The 20,615-nt window shown below is 42.2% G+C and overlaps 1 protein-coding gene across 8 annotated transcripts in view; it reads right to left on the bottom strand.

Moving 5' to 3' along the window:
- Window positions 1-20,615, bottom strand: part of KIF6 (kinesin family member 6) — a 437,691-nt gene that overhangs the window by 297,307 nt on the left and 119,769 nt on the right. The window lies entirely within an intron of this gene.

Raw genomic sequence — 20,615 nt, 5'->3', positions numbered from 1 at the left:
GAAGTCTTTTCTACAGGTTTGCTTTTTAAAAGCTATACAGTGTGATGTCTTGGATTTCTAAACTGAGTAACACACAAGATACCAGGGAGCACTGGATTGCCATCAAATACTGACATTCCCTTGACAGGATTATCAAATAATTCTGGGGCTCAGAAACGTTGTCACAAGCTCCTGATTTAAAGTCACCTGCCAGTGTAATCATTGGATCACTAAATCTTAAAATGCACATCCTTGTTGAATTAAAAATGCAAACAGACAATAACTTTCTACCTATGGATCGGCAAACTAGGCTGGATCAGTTTTTTCTGTGTTGTAACTCAGCTTCTTACATACGTAACACACTAATTCTTTTGTTCCACTTCCTGTCACTTTCCATTTATGTGACATTTCAAAATGGGTAGCTCATCAATTTAAACACGATGAAAATCAAGGAATCTGTCACTCCTCTAGGAGTTATTCCCTTGCCTAGTTTTCTCATCAAGGTGAGTAAAAATTCTCAAGAACTCTTATGGTGAGGATGAACTTGTCATTATCATGTTAGTCTGCCCAGTCTGTTTCTTGACCCCTGTTCCTCTACAACTTGCCCTTTCCTCCCACTACATCGTGACGGTCAGAGCCTTGCATCTGGAATTGCAGTCATCTTTGACAACACAGTACTGGGCTTCCCAGTGCCAACAGCATTTCCTCTCGTGCAGCCCCCTAACCCTGTCTCCAGCGTTGGCTTGTCACTCCTCTCCTTAAAATTCGTTTAGGACTTTCCTGCAACTGAAAAATATCTGGCTGAGCTCCTCACAGCCTGCACAGCCTGCTTCAGAGGCCTACAGATGTGAGCCATGGAGTTGCCAGAGAGAGCTCCTTCTGGCTTCCTGAGCTGTGTCTCCGTGCCTTCCTTAAGGTAAGGAAAGCTTAGCATTCACGAGGATTGTCAAAGAGTAGCATCTCCAGGCATCTTCACTTCACTTAAAACATCTGGAGCTGGTGATGGTAAATAAAGGTTGGCATCATCTGATACTACTTCTCCTTTAACAAGAATAACTAGCAAGCAGACTTGCCATTTTTCCATTTATAAAAACTTATTTACAATGCCTGAAAAATGAAGATTTTGCAAATACCGTTATCTTTTCATCCTTCCCTTTTCTTTGGGAAGTTAGCTGGCCATTCGCATGTAATTTGTGGGCACTTAAAATACTAATTACAGGAAGAAAACGTAGCTCTACCAGCACATCTGTGACCAATATGTCACTAATAATGCACTCCCCTTGCCAAGTTCTGGACTCGTTTTCATCTCCTTCAACAATACCAGCAAGGATGGAAAAAGATCTCTTCCCTTAATGAAAACAAGTGTAATTTATTTATTTTCAATAAGACTCATAAGTGAGCTTATTAAAAATGCTTAAGAGTTCAAAAATGCTTGGAAAATATGAAGGCATGTTTAATTGAAACGGATGAGTTGTATTCTATTTTTAGGAACCCCCTTTATTTCTTAAACTTTCTTTCTACGCTGATCATTCTTAAACATTCAAGAAGGTTTGACTAAATAAAATCCTTAGGGGAACAGAAGTCAGAATGCCTTCTGAATCCACAGATTCTGGCAAAGCAAATCTTTCACCTGTAAGGTGAAAGAAGTTAAGTAATATTGGAAGACAGAGGCATGAAAGAGAGATGGTGCATTAAAGGGAGGGAAGAATACACTTCTGCCTTTTTCAGCATGAAGTTAAAAACAGACTCTCCAGCTCCGAGGCAAACTCAGCAACGACACACCTAAGGGCAAGGCAGACACAATGCTATTCCTGCGCAGGCTCAGAAAAGCCAGAGGCTCAGAGAGGGAGCGTGGGGGTAGCAGGGAACAACTCAAAAGAGGATGGCGCTGACGTTCATTGGGCACCAAATGTACGCTGGGCAGCTGCTGCGTTTCACTTACTCCAGTTGTTCTCAAAAGGGGCTGCTGGTGGGGTGGGGGGAGCAGGGGTAAACACAAAACACTAATGCCGGGTCCCACGCCGAGAGTTTCTGAATTGACTGGTGCAGGCCAGCGTCTGAGTGTCGGAACTTGTAAAAGCCGCAGGGGATTCTGGCATGCAGCCGAGGCTGAGTCACTGACCTCATCTTTCAGTGACCCATCAAGGTGGACACATAGTGAGGAGGTTTCTAGGTCCTTTTTTTTTTTTAATTTATGTATGTGTGTATGTATGTACATATTTAAAAGGCAGAGAGATAATCTCCCATCCTCTGGTTCAGTCCCCAAAAATCTGGCTGGACCAGGCCTAAGTTAGGAGCCAGGAACTCAATCTGGGTCTCCCACAGGGAGATGGGACCCAACCACCTGAGCCATCGGCCTGCTGCCTCCTAGGGTATGCGCCAACAGGAAGCTGGATTGGAAGTGGAGCCAGGGACTCCAACAAGGCATGTGAGCACACAAGTGGTGATCTGTTATGCCAAATCCCTGCCCTGCTTCCTGGTTTCTCAGTCTTATTTTTTTATTTTTTAAGATTTATTTTCTTATTTGAAAGGCAGAGCTAGAGAGAGGCAGAAGCAGAGAGAAAGAGAGAGAGAGAGAGAGAGAGAGAGGTAGGTCTTCCATCCACTGGTTCACTCCCCAGATGGCTGGAACTTCTTCCAGGTCTCCCACGCTGGTGCAGGAGCCTAAGGGCTTGCGCCATCTACTGCTTTCCCTGGCCATAGCAGAGAGTTGGGTCGGAAGTGAAGCAGCCAGGTCTCAAACCGGTGCCATATGGGATGGCGGCACTGTAGGTGGCTTTACTTGCTATGCCACAGTGCCAGCCCTCTGGGTCTTAATCCTTACTTTCCACTCAGTTCTAACCCACGCCCAAAATGGAAAGTTATTCATTTTACTGGTTGTAGCTGAAAACATGATAAGCCACATCTTCTAACAGGCAAGGTCACTGTGAATTTTTTAAAAAGCCCATTTTTTTTTTCCATGGGAATTTTCTATCTTCCTGACCATGCAGCCAGTAGGTAAACTAAGTCATGCAACATTAACCACAACAATAACTAATGCTCAGCTGGGGATTACAGATCTAACTAAACATCCATACATAATTTCTGAATCAAAAACTGTTGGTGACAGTAGAGACACACCACACATAGAACTCCTGGGATGACTTCACTGAAACAGAAAATGCCAGAAACAAGCACGTGTGGAATCCAAAGCATTGCTATTTAATATAGCAATAACCTAAGTGGGTCAATGGTTTAGGATTATCTTTATGTAGAATAATTATGAGCATAAAGTATTAAATGTCAACAATGATGGTTGCCGAGGCCACTTTCTTCTAAATCATTCAGAGCCTTTGCTCTCCAGTGTGGCTACTTCATGATTATGCATTTCTACATATATGAAGGTACTTCAAAAAGTTCATGGAAAATGGTATTTTGAAACCCATGCTTTTCTTCTCACAATACTCATTTTCCACAAGTTTTTTTTTTGAAGACCCCTTATATGCATGAATTTCAAAATTTTTTACACAAAATTAATTTACCATTTAAAATTTTTTTTTATTTCACCTGAAAGGCAGAGAGAGAGAGAACCCTCCCCACCCCAACACAACACTCTCACACAGGTCTGCTGTCCACTGATTCACTCCCACATGCTTGCACATGCTGAATGGGACTGAAGCCAGGAGCATGGAACTCAACCCAGGACTCCAACATGGTTGGCAGGGACCCAACCACTTGAGCCATCACCACTGCCTCCCAGGGTGCGCGTTAGTAGGAGGCTGGGATTGGGACCAGAGCCAGGACTCAACTCTCATTCTCTAATGTAGGATGCATGTGTCCCAAGTGTCGTCTTAACTGGTGTGCCAAATGCTTGCCCCTAAACTTCTCTCTCTCCTTTTTTAGAGATTTATTTATTTATTTGAAAGAGTTACAAGGTGGGGGTGAAAGAGAGATTGAGAGATTGAGAGAGACAGAGAGAATCTTCCATCTGTTGATTTACCACCCCATGTGGCTGTAATAGCCAGGGCTGGGCCAGGTGGAAGCCAGGAGCTTCCTTCCAGGTCTCCTAGGTGAGTGCAGGGGCCCAAGCACTTGGGCCATCTTCTGCTTTCCCAGTCCATTAGCAGGGAGCTGGATCAGAAATGGAGCAGGCCGGTGACGTGGCTCACTAGGCTAATCCTCCGCCTTGCGGCACCGGCACACCGGGTTCTAGTCCCGGTCGGGACACCAGATTCTGTCCCGGTTGCCCCTCTTCCAGGCCAGCTCTCTGCTGTGGCCAGGGAGTGCAGTGGGGGATGGCCCGAGTACTTGGGCCCTGCACCCCATGGGAGACCAGGATAAGTACCTGGCTCCTGCTATCGGATCAGCGTGGTGCGCCAGCTGCAGCGCGCCGGCCGCGGCGGCCATTGGAGGGTGAACCAACGGCAAAGGAAGACCTTTCTCTCTGTCTCTCTCACTATCCACTCTGCCTGTCAAAAAAAAAAAAAAAAAAAAAAAAAAAAAAAAAAGAAATGGAGCAGCCAAGACGTGAACAGACACCCATATGGGATGATGGCATCACAAGTGGGGTCTTTACCCAATATGCCACAACATTGGCCCCTAAACTTTTAATTCCATTTTTCATGAATTTCTGAAGTACTAAATTCCTTCCAAGTGCTTGCCCAGCTTGGTTGTGTTGGTGAAAAAACAATTTGCAAGGCCGGCATTGCAGCTCACTGGGCTAATCCTCTGCCTGCGGTGCCAGCACCCCAGGTTCTAGTCCCAGTTGGGGCGCCGGATTCTGTCCTGGTTGCTTGTCTTCCAGTCCAGCTCTCTGCTGTGGCCAGGGAGTGCAGTGGAGGATGGCCCAGGTGCTTGGGCCCTGCACCCGCATGGGAGGCCAGGAGAAAGCACCTGGCTCCTGCTTCGGATCAGCGCAGCACACCGGCTGTAGCAGCAATTTAGGGGGTGAACCAGCGGAAGGAAGACCTTTCTCGCTGTCTCTCTCTCTCTAACTCTGCCTGTCAAAAAAAAAAAAAAAAGTACAATTTGCATCTGCTCCCAGTTTTTCTTCACAGGAAAACTTGCAAGGTTGTTGTAACCTGTCCCTGTGCCTTTCTCTGATCACTTTCTGATACGTTTCCCTCACCAGTTTCTGATTTCTCATCCATGGAGGCTTTGAAATGTAAATAAAAAGATAGGTTGGTCTCCAAACTAGTCTGGCTTCTCTGAGGCTCTCCTCCTCCTCTCTCATTTGTGGGCACCCTATAAAAGCTCCATTTCTGGCATCCTTCTGGAATCTTTGAGGTGCAACCTCTTCTCCAAATCAAAGTCTCTCTTGCCAGTTCTTCTCGGACTCTTTTCTGGTTTCTGCCCAATCCCTTGGGCATGGGGGTTTCTGGCTTTTCATGGTGTCCGGCTGGCCTTCATTGAACATCCCCTTTGCAGTTAAGTCTTACCGTCTCTCCTACTCTCCTGTCTTTGCTGGTGAAGCCCAGCCCAAGCCAGGCCCCTGGCTGCTTATCTCCGGCAGGGGAAAGGAAAGCTAACTGGGGAGTGAGGACGCTTTAAGCTCTACTGCCAGTGGAACGGGTTTTCAAAGTTGGAGAAAACAAGCCCCGTTAGCAAAGGTTTCGCATCAACTTGCTTCCTTCCTTGGCCCTTTCTTTGCCTCCCTCTCTCACAAATCAAATCAATAGTTATTTCCTGAATCCTGAGTCCACCTTTCGGTTCTGACTATAATTTTCATGGGCTTGAAAGAGAGCTTTATTAGAATTTCTTAAATAAACATCCTAATTCCAAGATGGAAAACCCCCAAACTATTTATGCATTTGATTCTTCTTGAATGGGCCTGCAAAAAGCTTGCCCTACAAAATGCTTCTAAATGTTTAGATTTCGAGCAAAAAGCCACTGATAGCCTTAACTTGGACACCTAAGTGGAAAAGTTCTGAGTGTACCCGGCCTGTTTAATGATGGGGAAGAAGCAAGCTTTGTGTTTTTTCTGTAAACAGAGAATCTTTTCCATTTGGCTAAGTGGCTGGAATGTGTAGGCTCTTTTTAACTGACTGGAAGACACACAAAGAGTAATAGCCAAGCTCTTGTTCTCAATAATGCAAACATCAGTGAGAGAACCCTCCGTGCCCCACTCCCTACCTCCACAGCATTCCAGGGCCACCAACCTGCCAAGCAGGAGCCTCCCAGGAGTTACTACAGTGGATATGTGCTTTCCTTTTTAATGTGACACACAAGTGTTGCCATGGTGATTTCTGCTTTTTGTTTACTTTCAAATGTTCCATGTGCTTGTGCAGGCTGTGCACTGAACAATGGCAGCATGTCCAAAGGGGTCCCATTCACATCAAGGGTTTGTACATTTATTACCACACATGTCTGTCAGAGACTAGTGAAGTGTCTTCCAACAACAGTACCATACTGTAACAATTTTCCAACCGATGGCTGGAGAACCTTTAACTACATCACACAAAACTGCCATACAGACTAGAGGTCCCCCTGTCCAAGTGTCTAGGCCTAGAAGAGTATCAATGGCAGGTAGACCTCAGGAAAATGTGTGTGTGTGTGGTGGGGGGGGGGGGTCTCTAGACTATTCTAAATTGCTCCGTTTGTTTCACATATTGAAAACACAGTTCCATCACAACTCACTTCATTTCTTTTATTTATTTATTTGTTTGACAGGCAGAGTTATAGACAGTGAGAGAGAGAGAGAGAGAGAGAGAGAGAGAGAAAGGTCTTCCTTTCATTGGTTCAACCCCCAAATGTCTGCTACAGCTGGCACTGCGCCGATCCGAAGCCAGGAGCCAGGTGCTTCCTCCTGGTCTCCCATGCGGGTGCAGGGGCCCAAGCACTTGGGCCATCCTCCGCTGCTTTCCCGGGCCACAGCAGAGAGCTGGACTGGAAGAGGAGCAACTGGGACTAGAACCCGGCGCCCATATGGGAAGCCAGCACCGCATGCAGATTAACCAACTGCACCATGGCGCCGGCCCATCCATTCATTTCAATAAAGAGAATATTCTAGTTTAGCAGTTCTCAAATTTTTTTTTCAATGCATCACATTTTCTGAGAAGTTCTCTAAAGTGAAATGTGGGGAAAAGGAGAGATGTAAAGATCTATCAGGAGGGGGGCCGGTGCTGTGGTGCACTAGGTTAATCCTCCACCTGCGGTGCCAGCATCCCATATGGGCGCCGGTTCTAGTCCCGGTTGCTCTTCTTCCAATCCAGCTTTCTGCTGTGGACTAGGAAAGCAGTAGAAGATGGCCCAAGTGCTTGGGGCCCTGCACCTGCATGGGAGACCAGGAGGAAGCTCCTGGCTCCTGGCTTTGGATCAGTGCAGCGCTGGCCATTGTGGCCATTTGGGGAGTGAACCAGTGGATGGAAGACCTCTCTCTCTGTCTCTCCCTCTCACTGTCTGTAACTCTACCTGTCAAATAAATAAATAAAATCTTTAAAAAAAATCTATCAGAAGGATCTAAGGGGACCCCTCCTTCCTGCATTTACACCATTTCAAAGTTAAGTTTTCTTTAGAATCATTAAAAAACCTTCTAAAAGGTTTCCTCTGTTATAAAGTACAAACACTGAAATGTGTCACTTGAGAAAGTTTTATGAACCTGTGGGAAATTTTGTGTTGTTGTTGACCTATAAAAAACAGCTTTAAGTAATGGACATCTTCTGTATTCAAACACTATTGAGACATTTTGAAAACTCTTTCTAATGGCTTGAAGAACATGTCTTTTCTCTCTAGTTTGAGCTAACATTTCATCGTTTTATTGAACATGAAGAATAGGGCTGATTACATAGTATTACAGAAATTAAGTTACTTTTAATACAATCAACTAAAACTACCAGGCTCTAACTTTTAAAATAAAAAAAAACAGATTTAGTACACTAACAAATAAAATATTTTATCAGAAGAAAGAATAAGTCAAGTTCTAAGTGGCAAAATATTCTGAGTGATTCTTGTGCATTTTCATTTTATTATTTGTATTAATTCCTTTCATTTGAAGCAGGTAAATGTCCCCTGCTAAACCCTTTCATGATTATTTTGAATTTACCTATCTTGCTACATTATAATGTTATTAGACTTGAACTCCTGTAAGCCTGATTTCCCAAATAACTTCAACACCCATGGTTAGCCTGCTGTGGTAAGTCTGTCATTTCAGAGGAGTTAGCAACCTGGATGCTATTTATTTCCTGTAAAACTGCAAAGGAGCAATGGGGTAAGTCATCTCGTGCAAGGTGTCGGCAAGGCTGCAGTACGCCTGGAGGCAGTGGGCAAGCACGTCTACACTTTGGAGGAGCCGCACTTCTCACCATGCCTGCGCCTCCGTGTGTTAGAGAAAAGCCGAAAGGAGGCTCAGTCATGATCAGCAGAGACAGAGCCACGCCAGGTACAGCCAAGGGGTAGGAGAAGCAGCACCTGTCTTGCACTTACCTATCTGTTGGTCACTTGCAATTTAATAACTTCACCAGCAGCTGCCATAGGCGACAAACATTCTTTCATTTACTTTTTTTTTTTTTTTACAGGCAGAGTTGACAGTGAGAGAGAGAGACAGAAAGGTCTTCTTTCCATTGGTTCACCCCCAAAATGGCTGCTACAGCTGGTGCACTGTGCCAATCCAAAGCCAGGAGCCAGGTGCTTCCTCCTGGTCTCCCATGTGGGTCAGGGCCCAAGCGCTTGGGCCATCCTCCACTGCCTTCCCGGGCCACAGCAGAGAGCTGGCCTGGAAGAGGAGCAACTGGGACAGAACCTGGCACCCCAACCGGGACTAGAACCCAGGGCACTGGTGCCGCAAGCGGAGGATTAGCCTAGAGAGCCACGGCACCAGCCTACATTTTTTCATTATACTCAAATCTGATAGCTTTAGATAGCTGATAACTTAAGATCACCTTTCTGTACTGTATTAATCTAGTCAAACTTTTCCATGTTAAAACAATGCCACTTCACAACCACCACCATGCAGACGGCCCTCAGATCTAATGTATCTAACCATGGCTGACCCAGCACTTACATACTGCCTACAGGATATCACCACTGGCACAATTTTTCAAAACTGAACATCCTAGGTATTGCAAACCCTGCTCGTTATCCTCCCTCTTACCCTTTGCTAGTTTCCAAAAACTGTCAGCCATCTTGTATTATTTCTGATGCACCAGGCCCACAAATAACCCATCACTTTAATTATGTGTCTTGTTTGGCCTAACAACAGTGCAAACTACATATGTCTGTTCATAAAGCTGTTTCAGTAATTCATTCTTTTTCCTTTGGGTTAATTTCTGGGAGTGGCATTACTAGACCAGAGATCTTGGACAATTTTATGATTTTTGCCGCACCTGGGAGGCCTGCAGTATATGAGCAGAAGCTCCCTTGGGGAACTGAAAAACCCCAGCTAAGACCCTGGTTCCACCCCGGGTGCTAGCAGGAAGCCTTCGGCATGTTAGGAACCCTTGCTGCACCTCAGTCTATTCTGGAAACTGAAGACAATATCTCCTCCCATGGATTGCTGCAAAGAGGTGATAAATTTTCAAGCCCCAAGCCCAGCAAGACGTCACGTATATATCTGATGTGCAATAATATGTTGCATGAATGAATGGATATGCTTATCAGAGTATGTAGCACATTATAATTCAAAAAAATAGGTAGCTGCCTTGGGGGTGGGCAATAAAACACATTCTGAAAATGTTACATTGATTTACATGCCTACTTTATGAGATTGCCTGGTTCGCTATTATCTTAACCACATTGCAAACTAATTTTTAAATCTTTGCTAGTTTGTTAGTTTAAAATGTTCTGTTTTGATTTACACGGCTTGAATGGTTAATGAGCTTGAACCTGCTTCCATCTGTTTGTAACCTGTTGTATTTTGTCCTTAGTCCATTTACTTGGAGTCCTTATGTATATGAGCTCTTTATACAATAAAATCTTCTGTTTTCTGCATTTGTTATGCAAATGTTGCTTTGTATCTTGGTACTGGAGATTTTATTCTGTTTGCATTAACATATGGAAAGTTTAAATTGTTATAATGTATCAATGCCTAAGTTTTTTCCTATTTTTTAAAGTTTTTCCCAATCAAAGGATTAGTTAAACATTCACTTACCTTTGCTTCTACTATTTTAAGATATTAGTACTTGGAATGGAATGAGAGCTGTAATTGGATTTCCCCTAAAGAACTTACACGCTCACAATGCAGGCTGCCTGTGTGGCATCTGCCCCCTCCTTCTCTCATTATTAGGCTCCAATTTTATTCACAGAATTATTTTAAGATGTTAATTTCCGCAGACTCTCTTGTGACTGGAGTTGGTTTTGTGACATCATTCTGGTGAGTGACAAGTCAGTGATACTCTGAAAAAGTCTATTACAGGGCAACCTAAGGTGGCAGGTGCCTTATTCCCTCCAGAAATGAGGGTGATACTGGAGGTGGGGCAGCCATTTCACACACAGACAAAAGTTGCCTACTAAGAATGGACTTGCAAAAGGAAGCCCAGATGTAACCTTGCAGTTTTCATAGCAGCCCTGGCCGGTTATTTCCAGAATCCTCACTCTGTGTGTGTGTGTGGGGGGGGGGGTTTGTGGTGGTGGTGGTGGTGGGGAAACACTGTTTCATTAAGCCATTGGAAATTGAGCTGTTATTATATGTGGTTGTTAATTCAGTAACACAAATGTCTAATACCACTTCTCTCCACGTACATTAAACAGCCATGTGGTTTAGGATCTGACTTCATAATCTGTTCTCTTTTCTTCATCTAATTTTGAAGTAGTTTAACACTTTCATTATTAGAAGTTTTACCTGACTTTAACACATGGAATCACTAGCTTTCTCTCATCTTTATTTTTTTCAAGCATAACTTTGCTCTTCTTGGTTGTTTATCAACTCATATAAGCTCTTAAATTGTATCTGTGTTTTCTAAATCTTTAAAGTTTTGTTTGAAATGGCATTGAACCTCTTCAAAGTGTTCACACTTCCCACTCAAGATCAGATTAATAGCTCTCCATGAATTTTCAAGTCTTAAATCTCACAGAAAAGGGTCCTATTTTCACAAAGTTCCTCAACATTCCCACAGCATCATACCTCTTTTGCTATTGCAAAAGAGATTTAGCCATTATTTTGTCCAGCTAGGTCATTTCCAGGGCTTGCCTCTTAGGTAGAGTTGGATATATATTGAAAGATAATAGGTGGCCAGCCAGCCTGGAAAGCATCAATCTTATCTCTGGTTCATAGCAAATAACTTTCATTAGTAAATTGTCTTCATCTGTCTATAATTTAATTTGAAAACATGTGGAGTTCCAAGATGGTAGAGCAGGGAGGGAGCTTACTCCTCTAGCCCAGGAGAAGTTAGTTTTTAAAAAAGTGGAGATAGTTGAGTCTCAGGGGAAGAGTTAGGGAAAAAATGGCAGAGGAAACTCCACCAAAATTAGAGGGACATGGTGGACCTATGTGGAGGGCATGGATACCCCCGGCTTGGGACTCCAACAGCCAAGAGCCTCTGCACCAGCGCTGGAAAGTGAGGTTAGACCAGACCGCAGCAGCCCAAGCCACTGGTGAAAAAGCGTCAGGAAGAGTCTAGAGGGAAACAGGCTTGGAGCCCCTCGGGGGAAAATGTAGCAGCCAAATAGAAGAAGGAAACAAAGAAGGATGGGACAGACAAGTTTCTCTCTCTCTGGTGACTTTACAAAGGTGCACTGTGACAAGCCGCTATAGCAGTGCCATTTTGGACATACATAACAGGTGTGCAAACTCCTATCCATGCCCAGCAACCAGCTGAGCAGAGACTCCTGACTTTGGTGGGGAGAACTAACAGCAGGCTAGGAGCTGGTGATTGTGTGAAGCTTCTGAACTGGGACTGTGAAAAAAAAAAAACCTGAGGGTGTGTGGGAGAACTCATGGTGTGGCTGGGACTTTGAGCAGTCTCAGTGGGAGATGCCACAAGATTGGGGGTTCCTGGTTACGTGGTGACAGAAATTGCTGGGGAATCTGAACTTACACTGAGGACTACACAGATCCTTTGTGTGGACCTTGGGACAGAGGAGATGAATATTATACCCACTGGGGCTAGCGCTCAGGCACTGGTCTACATTGATGAAAGAGCACAGCTGAGCAGAATATACTTTCCTTCTAATTGAAAACAAGAGAGAGAATATTTACCATGGCAAACCTGCATGTGTCACCTTAGGCATGCTCTTAACTCTGGAGAACTGAACAGAGCTCTCTGGCCACACCCACTACAAGCCTCGAGAGATTTACTGAAAGCAGACATTCCAGTTATCTACAGAGTCATAGTACAGTGATAAAAGCAACAACAGCAGAAAAAGAAGAGGAAGAGGAGGATGAAGGGAAGGAGAAGTAGGGGAGGAGGAGGAGGAAGAGAAGGAGGATGAGGAGGAAGAGAAGGAACCAACAGTTATTTCCACAAATGCCAAACAACAAATGTACCAATCCAAGAAACAAGAATAAGGAAGACAACATGATGTCCCCAAAAGAACATTTCACTTCATTACTAGATAGTGAAGACAAGGAGATAGAAGAAATGCAAGAAATGGAACTCAAAAAAATTGATCATAAGATTACATAGACGTAATCTAAAGCAAAGGCACAAACTACTGAAATCCATGCAGGACGTGAAATAAAATTTCTCCCATGAAATTGAGATCTTAAAGAGGAATCCAAATGAAATGAAGAATTCAATAGAACAAATAAAAATGCAGTGGAGAGCCTTAAAAACAGAATCAGTGAGGCAGAAGAGAGAATATTGGACTTAAAAGACAAAGCACAGGGAAGTATACAGTCGAACCAAAGAAAAGAAGAGGAAATTGGAAAACTGAAAAACACTGTTGGGAATCTATAGGATAGTATCAAAAAAAAAAAAAAAAAACCCAACAAAACAACCCAGCTTATGCGTTCTAGGAGTTGCTGAAGGCATGGAGAGAGAGAAGGGATCAGAAGGCATTTTTAGTGATATAATAGAAGAAAACTTCCCAGGGTTTGAGAAAGAAAAGGACATCCAAATACAGGAAGCGCACAGAACTCCCAAAAGACATGACCGGAAAAGATCCATGCCACAACACACTGTAATAAAACTCAAGACACAGTGAAACATAAAGAGAAGATTCTAAAATGCACCTGAGAGAAATGCCAGATCACTTTCAGAGGATATCCAATGAGACTTACAGTGGCCTTCTCATCAGAAGCAATACAGGCTAGGAAAGAATGGTGAGATATAATCCAAGTCTTAAGAGACTAAAACTGTCATCCCAGAATATTATAAACTGCAAAGCTCTCATTTGTGAATTAAATTGAAATAAACACCTTCCATAACAAACAGAAATTGAAAGAATTTGTCACTGCCCATCCAGCTCTGCAAAAGATGCTTAAGGATGTGTTGCACACAGCAACATGATCATCAATACAAAAGAAGGTAAAGTAATTCTGTCTCTCTCACTATATAACACTATCAAATAAATAAAAAAAGAAGGTAAAGGAAGAAAATCTCTCAGTAAACGATAAAATAAAGTTCAAAGTAAAAATTAGAAATATCTTTGGAAATATGGAAGGGCAAAGTCATTACTTATCAATAGTCACCTTGAATGTAAATGGCGTCAACTCCCCAGTTAAAAGACACAGACTGGCTGAATGGATTAAAAAACAAAACCCATCTATTTGCTGCCTACAAGAAACACATCTCACCAGCAAAGATGCATGCAGACTGAAAGTGAAAGGATGGAAAAAGATATTCCATGCCAACAGAAACCTAAAAAGAGTTAGTGTAGCTGTTTTAATATCAGAAAAAAAAAACTTTAACACAAAAACTGTTAAAAGAGACAAAGAAGGGCACTATATAATTATTAAGGGATCAATTCAACAGGAAGATGTAATTATTATAAACGTGTATGCACCTAATTGAGGGCACCAGGCTATTTAAAAGAAATGTTAAGGGATTTAAAGAAAGAATTAGACTCCAGTACAGCAATGGGCTGTTCAACCAGACAGAAAATCAACAAGGAAGCAGCATATTTAATTGACACTATAGCACAAATGGACCTAACAGATATCTACAGAACTTTTCATCCTATAGTTCTTAGCAGTGCATGGAACTTTGTCTAGGATTGACCACATAATGGGCCATAAAGCAAGTCTCAGCAAATTCAAAAAAATCAAAATCATACCATGCATCTTCTCAGACCACAATGGAATGAAGCTGGAAATCAGCAACTCAGGAATCTCTGGAGCGTATGCAAACACATGGAGACTGAACAACATGCTCCTAAATGAACAGTGGAAATAAAACCTTTTTTTTTTTGACAGGCAGAGTTAGACAGTGAGAGAGAGAGAGAGACAGAGAGAAAGGTCTTCCTTTTATGGTTGGCTCACCCCCAAAGTGGCCACTACGGCCGGCATGCTGTGGCTGGTGCGATGCACCAATCTGAATCCAGGAGCCAGGTGCTTCCTCCTGGTCTCCCATGCAGGTGCAGGGCCCAAGCACCTGGGCCATCCTCCACTGCCTTCCCGGGCCACAGCAGAGAGCTGGACTGGAAGAGGAGCAACTGGGACAGAATCCGGTGCCCCAACCGGGACTAGAACCAGGGGTGCCGGTGCTGCAGGTGGAGGATTAGCCTAGTGAGCTGTGGCAAAATGAATCTTGATGTGAATGGAAGGGGAGAGGGAGTGGATAAGGGGAGGGTTGTGGGTTGGAGGGACGTTATGGGGGGGAAGCCATTGTAATCCATAAGCTGTACTTTGGAAATTTATATTCATTAAATAAAAGTTAAAAAAAAGATCAAAAAAAATCTTTCTGGAGTTGGCACTGCAGCTTAATAGGCTAATCCTCCACCTGCGGTGCCAGCACCCCAGGTTCTAGTCCCGGTCGGGGCATCGGATTCTGTCCTGGTCGCTCCTCTTCCTGTCCAGCTCTCTGCAGTGGCCAGGGAGTGCAGTGGAGGATGGTCCAAGTGCTTGGCCCTGCACCCACATAGGAGACCAGGAGAAGCACCTGGCTCTTGGCTTTGGATCAGCGCGGTGCGCCAGCCGCATCGCGCCGGCCACAGCGGCTATTGGGGGGTGAACCAACAGAAAAGGATGACCTTTCTCTCTGTCTCTCTCACTGTCCACTCTGCCTGTAAAAAAAAAAAAACTTTTTGGAAACAAATGAAAATTATAACATATCAAAACTTATGGGATACAGCAAAACCAGTGTTAAAAGGAAAGTTTATAGCAATAGGTAGCTACATCAAGAAATTGGGAAGGTGCCAAAGAAATGAGCTATCAATGCATCTCAAGGATCTAGAAAAATGGCAGCAAACCAAACCCAAAACTAAAAGGAGAAAAGAAATAATTAAAATTATAGAAGAAATCAACAAAATTGAAAGCAAAAAAAATACAAAAGATCAGCAAAATGATGAGCTGGTTTTTTGAAAAAATAAACAAAATTGACATGCCATTGGCCCAAATAACCAAGAAAAGGAAAGAGAAGTCCAAAATCAATAAAATTAGAGGTGAAAAAGGAAATGCAACAACAGACACCACAGAAATAAAAAGAATCATCAGAAATCCCAACAAACTGGGAAACCTAGCAGAAATGGATAGATTCCTGGACATATACAACCTACCTAAATTGAACCATGAAGACAAAGGAAACCTAAGCAGATCCATGACTAAGATGGAAATTGAATCAGTAATAAAGGTCCTCCCAACAAAGGAAAGCCCAGGACTGGATGGATTCACTGCTGAATTATACTAGACATTTAAAGAAGAACTAACTCCAATTCTCCTCAAGTTATTCAAAACAATTGAAAGAGAGGGAATCCTCCCAAATGCTTTCTATGAACCCAGCATGACCTTAGTTCCTAAACCTAAAAAAGATGCAACACAGAAAGAGAATTACAGACCAATTTCCCTGATGAACATAGAGGCAAAAATCCTCAACAAAATTTCAGCCAATATCATCCACCCAGACCAGGTGGGATTTATCCCTAGTATTCAGGGATGGTTCAACATTTGCAAATCAATCAATGTGATACACCACATTAACAAACTGCAGAAGAAAAACCATATGATTATCTCAATAGATGCAGAGAAAATACAACACCTCTCATGATGAAAACTCTAAGAAAATTGGGTATAGAAGGAACATTCCTCAACACAATCAGGGCAATTTATGATAAACCCATGGCCAGCATCATATTGAATGGAGAAAAGTTGGAAGCATTCACACTGAGATCTGGTACCAGACAGGGATGCTCACTCCCACATTTGCTATTCAATATAGTACTGGAAGTTTTAGCCAGAGCCATTAGGCAACAAAAAGAAATCAAAGGGATACAAATTTGGAAGGAAGAAGTCAAACTATCTCTATTTGCAGATGATATGATTCTTTAGTTAGGGGATCCAAAGAACTCCATTAAGAGACTATTGGAACTCATAGACGAGTTTGGTAAAGTAGCAGGATATAAAATGAATACACAAAAATCAACAGCCTTTGTATACACAGATATACACAGCTGAGAAAGAACTTTTAACATTAATCTCATTCGCAATAGCTACAAAAAATACCTTGGAATAAACTTAACTAAAGATGTCAAAGATCTCTGTGATGAGAATTACAAAACATTAAAGAAATAAATAGAAGCAGACACAAAAATGGAAAAATATTCCATATTTATGGATTGGCAGAATCATATCATCATCAAAATATCCATTCTTTCAAAAGAAATTTACAGATTCAATGAGTTACCACTCAAAATACTAAAGACATTCTTCTCAGATCTAGAAAAAATGATGCTGAAATTCATATGGAGGCACAGGAGAGCTTGAATAGCTAAAGCAGTCTTATACAACAAAAACAAAGCTGGAGGCATCACAATACCAGATTTTAAAACATATTACAGGACAGTTATAATCAAAACAGCCTGGTACTGGTACAAAAACAGGTGGATAGATCAATGGAACAGAATAGAAATGCCAGAAATCAATCGAAACATCTACAACCAACTTATGTTTGATCAATGTGCTAAAACAAATTCCTGGAGCAAAGACAGTCTCTTCAACAAATGCTGCTGAGAAAATTGGATTTCCCTATGCAGAAGTATGAAGCAAGACCCCACATCACACGTTACACAAAAATCCACTCAACTTGGACTAAAGATCTAAATCAATAACCTGACACCATCAAATTATTAGAGAACATTAGAGAAACCCTTCAAGATATTGGCACAGGCAAGGACTTCTTAGAAAAGACCATAGAGACACAGGCAGCCAAAGCCAAAATTAACAACTGGGATTATAACAAATTGAGAAGTTTCTGTACTGCAAAAGAAACATTCAGGAGAGTGAATGGCAACCAAAAGAATGGGAGAAATTTTTGCAAACTATACAACTGATAAAAGGTTAATAACCAGAATATACAAAGAGATCAAGAAGCTCCACAAAAACAAAACAAACAACCCAGTTAAGAGATGGGCCAAGGACTAAAACAGACATTTTTCAAAAGAGGAAATCCAAATGGCCAACAGAAAAAAATGTTTATGATCAGGGCTGGCACTGTGGTGTAGCAGGTAAAGCCACTGCCTGCAGTGCCGGTATACCATATGGGTGCCAGTTCGAGTCCCGGCTGCCCCTTTTCCAATCAAGCTCTCTGCTGTGGCCTGAGAAAGCAGTATAAGATGGCCCCAGGCCTTGGGCCCTTGCACCCATGTGGGAGACTCAGAAGAAGCTCCTGGCCCCTGGCTTCAGATTGGTGCAGCTCTGGCCATTGCAGCCAATTGGTGAGTGAATCAGTGGATGGAAGACCTCTCTCTCTGTCTCTCTGCCTCTCCTTCTATCTCTGTGTAACTCCAAATGTCAAATAAACAAATAAATCTTTAAAAAAATGCTCACAATCACTAGCCATCAGGGAAATGCAAATCACCTCACACCAGTTAGAACGGCTTTCATATAGAAATCAACAAACAACCCATGCTGGTGGGATGCAGGGAAAAAGGTACACTAATCCACTGTTGGTGGGAATGCAAACTAGTAAAGCAACTATGGAAGACAGTTTGGAGATAATTCAGAAACCTGAATATAGCCCTAACTTATGACCCAGCCATCCCACTCCTCGGAATTTACCCAAGGGAAATTAAATTGGCAAATAAAAGAGATATCTGCATGTCCATCTATATTTCAGCTCAATTAACAATAGCTAAGACATGAAATCAACCTAAATGCCCATCAACAGAAGACTGCATAGAGAAATTATGGGATATGTACTCTATGGAATACTACACAGCAGAAAAAAGGAATCTGGTTATATGCAACAAAATGGAGGAATCCGGAAAATACCATATTGAGTGAAATAAGCCAGTCCCAAAGGAACAAATATCATATGTTCTCCCTGGTCTGTGACAACTAACTGAACACCTAAAAGGAAACTTGTAGAAGCAAAACTGACACTATGAGAAGCAATGACTTGATCAGCCCTTGTCCTGTCGAGGAACAGCTTATTCTTTTATTCTTTGTAGTTTTCCTTTTTCTACCTAGTGCCATTGGTTCAACTCTTTACTTAACACAGAATTATTCTTTGGTGTTTAAATCCAATTGAAATTGATCCTTGTAAAAAAATAAGAGTGGGAATAAGAGAGGGAGGAGATGTACAGTTTGGTACACGTTCCCTCTGACTTACCCCTAAGGGTAAAGCTAAAAACTTGCCATGGAACTCCAAATCTCATTAAGTTGGCAGGTCCTAATGACATTGTACTAGTAAAAGGGGACATTTTAAGTGCATAACTGATCATAAAAATAGGAATAAGTATCAAAGGGATCACATAAGTAAGATCAAGTTTCTGCTAATAATAATAAATAGAATTAAAAAGGAAAGAATGATCCAACATAGGAAGCAGGCCATACAGCAGACTCATAGAATGCCAATTGCTTTAGGTAACACTCTGACCTCAGAATCAGCCCTTAAGGCATTCGGATCTGGCTAGAAAGCCCACGAGAGCATTTCAGGAATGGAAAGCCAAGACAATGTGGCAAAAAAATGGCCTACATGAAAGATCTCTGTGAGTGAGATCCCAGTAGAAAGAAGGGATCATCAAAGAAGGAGGTAACTTTTTCTGAAGGGAGGAGAGGATTTCCACTTTGATTATGGCCCTGTCTAAATAATGTCAGAGTTTGTAGACTCAAAAGGATTCCATAGCCTTAGCAGCTCATGACAAGAGCCTCAGGTGATTACTGATGTCATAAATGAGAGTGTAAATTGTTAAATCAAAAACAGGAGTCACTGTGCACTTACTCCCCATGTAGGACTTCTGACCTTAATGAGTTGTACTATGAGAATTAACAGTAAAACTAGTCTTCAGACAGTACTTTATAATTTGTTGTCCATGTGGGTACAAACTGTTGAAATCTTTACTTAGTATAGAGTTGATCTTCTGTATATAAAGATAATTAGAAATGAATCTTAATGAAGAATGGGATGGGAGAGGGAGTAGGAGATGGGATGGCAGTTGGTGTGGGAGGGCAGGTATGGGGGAAAGAACCACTATATTCCAAAAGCTGTACCTATGAAATTTATATTTATTAAATAAAAGTTTTCTGAAAAAACACAAGGCCATAGCATTATATATATAGACTATATATGTATATGTATAGTATATAATCATATATATAAACCACCATCTATGGAAGTTTTAGAGCAGGGAAATTTTTTTTTAAGATTTATCCATTTATTTGAAAGTCAGAGAGCTACACAGAGAGAGAAGAGGCAGAAAGAGAGAGAGAGAGAGAGAGAGAGAGAGAGAGAGAGGTCTTCCATCTGCTGGTTGACTCCCCAGATAGTCACAATGGCTGGAACTATGCTGATCCGAAGCCAGGAGCCAGGAGCTTCCTCTGGGTCTCCCACGTGGGTGCAGGGGCTCAAGGACTTGGGCCATCTTCTATTGCTTTCCCAGGCCACAGCAGAGAGCTGGATCTGAAGAGGAGCACCTGCAACTAGAACTGGCACCCATATGGGATGCCAGTGCTTTAGGCCAGGGCTTTAACCCTCTGAGCCACAGCGCCAGCCCCTAGAGCAGGGAGATTAACATAGTGCTGTGACTTTCCTCACCTGGCCCACAAGATCCCTCTAAGACTTGATGGTATTGGGTTGTAGATTTATGTCTTTAATCCATTTTCAGTGGATTTTTGTCTAAGGTGTAAGGTAGGGGTCTTGCTTCATACTTCTCCATATAGAAATCCAGTTTTCCCAGCACCATTTGTTGAAGAGAATTTCCTTGCTCCAGAGACTGGTTTTAGCTCCTTTGTCAAAGATAAGTTGGTTGTAGATAGATGGACTTCTGAAGTTCTATGCTGTTCCATTGGTCTACCCATATGTTTTCTTTTCGCCAGTAATAGGCTGTTTTAATTATAACTGCCCTATAGTATGTCTTGAAATTTGGTATTGTGAAGCCTCCAACTTTTTTTGTTGTTGTATAAGATTGCTTTAGCTATTCAGGGTCTCCTGTGTTTCCTTATGAATCTCAGCATCATTGTTTCTAGATCTGAGTAGAATGCCATTGGTATTTTGATTAGGATCATATTGAATCTGTAAATTGCGTTCGGAGTATGGATTTTTTTTATATTGATTTGTCCATAAACATGGAAGACTTTTCCTTTTTTTGTGTCTTCTTCTATTTCTTTAATGTTTTAAAATTTTCATCAT

Source organism: Oryctolagus cuniculus, chromosome 5 (assembly GCF_964237555.1).
Source record: "Oryctolagus cuniculus chromosome 5, mOryCun1.1, whole genome shotgun sequence".
In the NCBI taxonomy this organism is placed as follows: domain Eukaryota; kingdom Metazoa; phylum Chordata; class Mammalia; order Lagomorpha; family Leporidae; genus Oryctolagus; species Oryctolagus cuniculus.
The sequence above is the reverse complement of the archived record's forward strand: the minus strand, read 5'-3'. Positions and strand labels throughout refer to the sequence as shown.